Source organism: Sus scrofa, chromosome 13, assembly GCF_054392235.1.
Source record: "Sus scrofa isolate SSC_HxYL_T2T_F1_AM1 chromosome 13, Sscrofa_HxYL_maternal_Yorkshire_Landrace_v2.0, whole genome shotgun sequence".
Lineage (NCBI taxonomy): Eukaryota > Metazoa > Chordata > Mammalia > Artiodactyla > Suidae > Sus > Sus scrofa.
The window spans coordinates 148,214,908-148,221,465 of record NC_139395.1 but is presented as its reverse complement, the minus strand read 5'-3'; positions in this window follow the sequence as shown (position 1 = coordinate 148,221,465).

The following is a 6,558-nucleotide window of genomic DNA, read 5'->3' as shown; positions in this document are numbered from 1 at the left end:
GAAAGGCTGAAAACAGGGCCCTGGATAGTCCAGATGGAATTACACTTCTCAGGGCTCCTTAAAATGTGTCCTTAGTGACTGCTGCCAAGAGCTGCTGCGTCTTTCACTCACATCCTAGCCATGGCTCTTGTTCTAATCGTCCCATCTTCATGGCAGTGCAACGACTGTCCCCAGCGCCTTTTGGCTGTTTTTGGTCCTGTGATTATTCCTCAGGCCCTGAGTCCTGCAATCTCTCCCCTTCCAGAACCCTTCATATGAGAAACACGGACAACGAGGTTCCAAACTTCAGCTGTGTTGAACTCTCATCACTGTGACACACTGAATTTGTAGGAAATGATTCTCTCTCCCCAACACTTCCTTATTTCAAGGGTGTTTGGCTTATAAAGGGCAACATGAAAGAACCATTTTTCATATAACACGCAAAGCAATACTGATACCAGTTGAGTCCGTATCGCAATGATTAATATTTAGTAACTCTAGACAACAGTATCACACATGTTTCTGAAACCGAGAGGAGAAGTTTCTTGCAGAATCTCAAGCACTTTGGAGAAGTGGCCTTAGCAGAATGCATCTTGAAGACAGTCTTTCCCACAGAGCTCCAAAAACGGTGATCAGAGAGGAGGCGCGGAGAAGGTACACAGTCAAGCCAAACTTTAATGGAGATAAACCTGGCTCTAACACTGGAGTGGCCGCAAGAGTCCAACCCCAGGACAACCTCTGAGGCTCCAAGGGGGAAGTGGAGCTGTGTGGGGAGAGCACAGGGAGTGAGGGGGAGGGTCATGCTTTCTGGAGGGTGGGTGTGTTTCTTTCTTTTCCGGCTACTGTTATCAATGTGGTAAGCACATCCCTTCACAGATGCTCTGGAGAGGAAGCCCAGTGCTTCCTGTTGTCTTACCAATGTGGCAAAATGCAAGTGAGAAATAAAGAAGGGGAAAGGTGGGGGGAATGGGAAGCTCCTCCAAGGTGGATCAGAGATGCCAGCCTCTAGGAGGAAGTCCATCTCACCTTCTCCCAGAGAGGCGGCTGGGAGGACCCATCCTCAGCTGCTTCTCAAATCAATCAGGATCCAGAAAATAATCCCTCTCTAGAAGAAGGACATGTCTGAGAGACACTGGAATAGACAGCATAGTTGGAGATCTTAAAAGGAAGGATAAGGAAATATGTCTAGAGGGATACTGCCAAAGAAATAGACTCATCCCCCACTTACTGCCCTTCAAATCCTTCTATTTGTGAGGCTCTACCCCCAAAGTTTTGCAGTGTTGGAAAGAATCATTTAAATATCAGCTTCTGCCTTGTTTTGCTGCTATGAGCTCTTAGCCCTCTATGAGATGCTTGATGAGATTGAGCCGAAATAAAATCCTGGCCCCTGGGGTGAAGCACACAGGTGGTGCCAACAGGTTACCATATATTTACATATTTTCTATTTATAGCACCATAGTCAACATAAATACTGATATTTATTTATTTTTATCATCACACAACTTACCCCTTAAAAGAGCCTCCCCTCGCCTTGCTTTTCAGTGGTCACCTTTTTTCTTCTGTTCTTCAAAAGACCAACTTTATCCCTTTTGAAATTTGGTTTGGCCACATACCTTCCCCATGTCCTCCTCTTAGATAATATTTTTTTGGAGATCTGTGAGAAAGGCTGTTTTCAGACTGAGATTCTGCAGGACACTTACACTTTTCAAGCCAACCCTGAATTTCTTGAGCTAGACTTCTTCAACAACATTATCTCCCTCTGTTGCCCCTATTTCACATCCTACTACATCCTTCCTTTGACAGAAAGATAACAACAAAAATTCCACTTTGATCATAACCGTCATTGAGCAAAGGAAACCCCCTCCAGTTTTTGAATTTTCAAAAAAGATATGTGTTCCCCTTGAAAGGAAAGTCGGCTTTGCATCCTCAACACCACTTCCTACGGTTAGGAAAACAAGCAAGTATTGATGCCTGGTAGGTGGAGACAAAGGCAGAGGCAGGGACATCTTTGTTGCTTGCATCACGCTACATTCTTTTTTAATTTATTTTTTTGCCACATCCAGCTGCATTTCTAAAGATGATGTTTTCTTACTTCTCTCTTCTTTACCAAAAGTTCCAATGGTATTTAGATTATCTTCTTGGCGTTCCTGTTGTGGCTCAGTGGTTAACGAATCCAACTAGGAACCATGAGGTTGCGGGTTCCATCCCTGGCCTTGCTCAGTGGGTTAAGGATCTGGCGTTGCCATGAGCTGTGGTGTAAGTTGCAGACACGGCTCGGATCCCATGTTGCTGTGGCTCTGGCGTAGGCCTGTGGCTACAGCTCCGATTCGACCCCTAGCCTGGGAACCTCCATACGCCATGGGAGCTGCCCTAGAAAGGCAAAAAGACCAAAAAAAAAAAAAAAAAAAAAAAAAAGAATCAGTCTACTTAATGGATCTAGAGAAACTAATTGCCCAAGATAAGGCAAGAGACATAGGTCTTTACCTAAGTATCAGTTTTCACATGAACTTTAAAACCATTTGGATATGTGTATGAGCATAGATGAATGAAGAAATGACACATACAAAAGAGGGTTCAAAAGTGGGGAAAGAATGAGATATTACCTGAGTTCCCGCATGGCTCAGTGGTAACGAACCCGAGTAGTATCCATGAAGATTCGGGTTGGATCCTTGGCCTTTCTCAGTGGGTTAAAGAATCCTGTGTTGCTGTGAGTTGTAGTGTAAGTCAAAGACTAAGCTCGGATCTGACACTGCTGTGGCTGTGGCCAGCGACTATGGCTACAGCTCTGATTTGACCCCTAAACCTGGGAACTTCCATGTGCCAAGGGTGCAACCCTCAAAAAAAGAAAAAAGAAAAAAAAAAAAGAATGAGATATTCCCATTTTGTAAATGTTAAAGGAATAAAAAAAATCTTAGCAGAACAGTAGAAATTTGAAATGTAGAAAAGTATGAAATAGTTCATTGCAAATGTTATCAATAGGGCAAATTAATTTCAGGAAAAAAGATTTAAAAGGGGAAGAAAGTCAAATACATGAATTTGTAAAGACAGTTGCATTTTGAGATGAAAGAACTGTTTGCATAAGGAATGTGTCTACAAACAAGAAATTTCTGAAGTCAGTCCCTGGAATGTGATCCTGTGTTGTGAAGAGAATGAAAGTACCATCTTTCCAAAAATGTGCTTTGTTTATTTTTGGCTACTGGTAATTTTACTGAGGCTTTCAAGGTGGGGAGAGCTTCCTACAACTACTGAGCTCTCTCTGGGTTTTTTGGGTCCCCACTTCACACCCTCATTTCCCCCAGGAGGCAGAGCATCTCTCTTTGTTCTACCTTTTTAGTTTACTCAGACCAATGGTGAACTCTTTTAACAACTGGATTTTTTTTTTTTTTCTTTTTGACAGCTGTTAACTTGAGTATGCTCCCCTATTTGGCACTTAAGATCTTGAGAATAGGTACAATTTGTTTCCCAGGCTTCAAAGAAAGAATATGGCTGATACTTAATTATGTGAGAAGCTCATCCTCTGGTGGCTGGCATGGAATTCCTGTTGGGTCATCACTAAATGTATCATCTTTTTCCTTCCTGATTCTCTCTCCACTTTGCACCCACTCATCCCCTTCCCCTTTGCCTTTCATTTTTAAGTGCTTTTCTTGGATATATTTTTGTGAATTCATAGCCAAATTTTACTTCTTTGGGGGGGATTATCCTTCCAATGTTGATTTCTTTGCCGCATAAATGTAAATCTCTGTATACCCTTGCAAAATGTTGAACTTACTATTTATTTTCGTATTTTGCTCGTTGTTCTAATCATCGAATAATTTCGAGAGCTGTGATCTGTTGCTTGGTAACCAAGATGGTGACTGCCATGGCTTGTTTGTTAAGATTTAACTGGTGCCTGAACTTTCATGTCCTCGAGGTTTGTTCATTTTCAGAGGACAATTTAAGTTTGAGTTGCTCGCTCAGACTACTAGGTTCCCGTCTTACCAGGTTTCAGTATTAAATTCTAGATTTTGCTTAACCTCTGGTGCTGGATAACAGTGTTTAATCGCCTCCTTTGATATAACTGAGTGGAGCTTCTCGAGGAGGCTGGTGTCAAAGGAGGGAGGGTTGCCGGCTGAATGGTCCCGTTCTTTTGAGTCCTCAATGGCTAACAATTTCTGTCTTTCATGGGACATCTGTTTTTTTCCCAATCCCAAGCTACTCTATGCCACATAGGTTTTTGTTTGTTTGTTTGTTTGTTTGTTTTAGCTTAACATTTGATGATAAGTCTCTCCACTCAGTTTCTAAGCTCTGATAGGTAGTCTTAGGTCAGCTGTAGAATCTACTCTGAGATTGCCCAAGGTAGAAGAGCAGCACTGGGGTAACAAAGAGCCTTAAACTGGGAGGTTAGACTTGACTTCTAACTCAACATGCACCCTTAAGGCACGCATTTCTCTCCTGGACTTCACCTTTCCACTTACAAAAATAAGGAGGTTGAACTAGATAATCTCTTCAGTGACTTACAAATGCAACATTCCGTAATTCTTTTTCTTTCTTTTTTTTTTTTTTTTTTTTTTTTTTGCCTTTTAGGGCCACACCTGCGGCATTTGGAAGTTCCCAGGCTAGGCCTCGAATCAGAGCTACAGCTTCTGGCCTATGCCATAGCCACAGCAACACCAGATCCGAGCCACGTCTGTGATCTACACCACAGCTCATGGCAACACCAGATCCTTAACCCACTGAGCGAGGCCAGGGATCGAACCTGTGTCCTCATGGATGCATGGATACTAGCCAGGTTCGTTAACCACTGAGCCACGCAGGGAGCTCCCAACATTCCATAATTCTAAGGAGCATTCTGTTTAGCTCTCTGGATAAAGCAGGCAAGTATTTATAAATAAAATATTAATAATTAAAATCATAAAGGATGGAGGGGGTCAGCCTAGTTAAGAAACAGAGCAATTTGGAAGTGACTAGTTTGCTGATGGCCCGAAGATGGTGATGAAGTGGGCTTACCGTAATTCTTTTACCTACTTTTATCTCATTGTGCCTATAACTGTGAGCTTCCGGATTTGTGAGAACACTTACCTGGATTTGTTTGTTTGTTGCCTGCAAAGATTTTAGCCAACTCATATCCATTCCTGGTCCAGTAATCCTCTGAGACTAGTATGTTTCTGATCTACCCTTCTCATTGGGGTCTCAGGATGCACCTAAGGGATATTGGTCAGGAACCTCCCTCTTAATGCCCCTAAAATGGGCTGGAATTCCCCTCTGCCACAAACCAACTGACAGAAACCGAGGAGCACAGGGCAAGAGGAAGGTTAGAAGTTACCGAGCATGACAAGGGGTGCTCTGCTGGAGAACTGCCCACGGATTTCTTGGTATCAGTCAACCAGAGCTTAAAAAAAAAAAACCCGCCTCATCACCCCACCCATACATCCTCAAATCTGACGTCCTCATCAGGGAATCATAGCTCAGCATCTTCTCTATGATTTCAACATCGTAGACCATTCAGGTTTGTTAACTTTTAAGAATATTCATTCATTTGCTTGGGGCTTATTTCAAGCCCAAGTGCACAGAAATACTTTACTTTTGTGCCATGCCCTCCAGTGTTCTGTAATGAGAGGGACCAGGCACAGAGCCCGAAGACATTCATTCATTCGGCAAATATTTATTGAACCCCTGCCTTGTGCCAGGCACTACTTAGCCCTGAGGATACAGAACAAAGCTATTTTTCTTCTCAATGACTGCACTTATAATTACGTTTCTTCACTTCCATCTCCCAGACCCTCCACTGTTCCTGATGCTCCTGAGTATCCAGAGCTGAGTACTGAACCACTCTGGTTAACATGGGCTTGAGGTAACTCCTTGCTGTACTGAAGCACTAACCAAAAGGGTGTGGCACATGTGTAATAGAAGCTATTTTCTTTAGCTTTCTTAATTTATTGTGCTCCTGAGAGAGCAGTTTCTGTTCCTGTGTCAACCATGCACTTGCCACACACAATGCAAATCAACACGATGGCCCTTTCTAGTCTTGATCCCAAAGCTGGATGACACAGAACATCAATCAATCATGGATCCAGTCATCCAAAAGACACTTCAGTCCTGCCTCTGAGCCCTCAGAATCTCTGCTAGTCAACAGCTTGTTTACTTTCAAATCGGTTCTTTACCCTTCCCGGCTTTGCTTTGTCTCTATCCATACTAATATAGAGAAATGATTAAATAAATAAATAAATAAATGGAGTCAAGAGAGAAGGATAGAAGAATTCTTGAAACATGCATATAGATGCTCCCCACTCTAGGAGGTAAAGCTTGGCCTCCTCCCATCCCCCTTGCTTTTGTGTGGGCTGGACTTAGTGACACTTCCAAGAGAGAGAATGTGGAGAAGGGGAAACAGTAGCTTTACAGTGGGGAGACCTGGCCAATATTACTTTAACCAAGTGATCAAATTTAACATCACGAGGGGTGTCATGCAGATATTAAGGACCTCGATATGATGTGATGAGATGGACACATCACCTAGTGATATTCTTTCCAAAACCCCATAATCTCAGTCTAATCATAAGAAGAACATAAGAAAGGAGTTCCCGTCGTGGCTCAGTGGTTAAC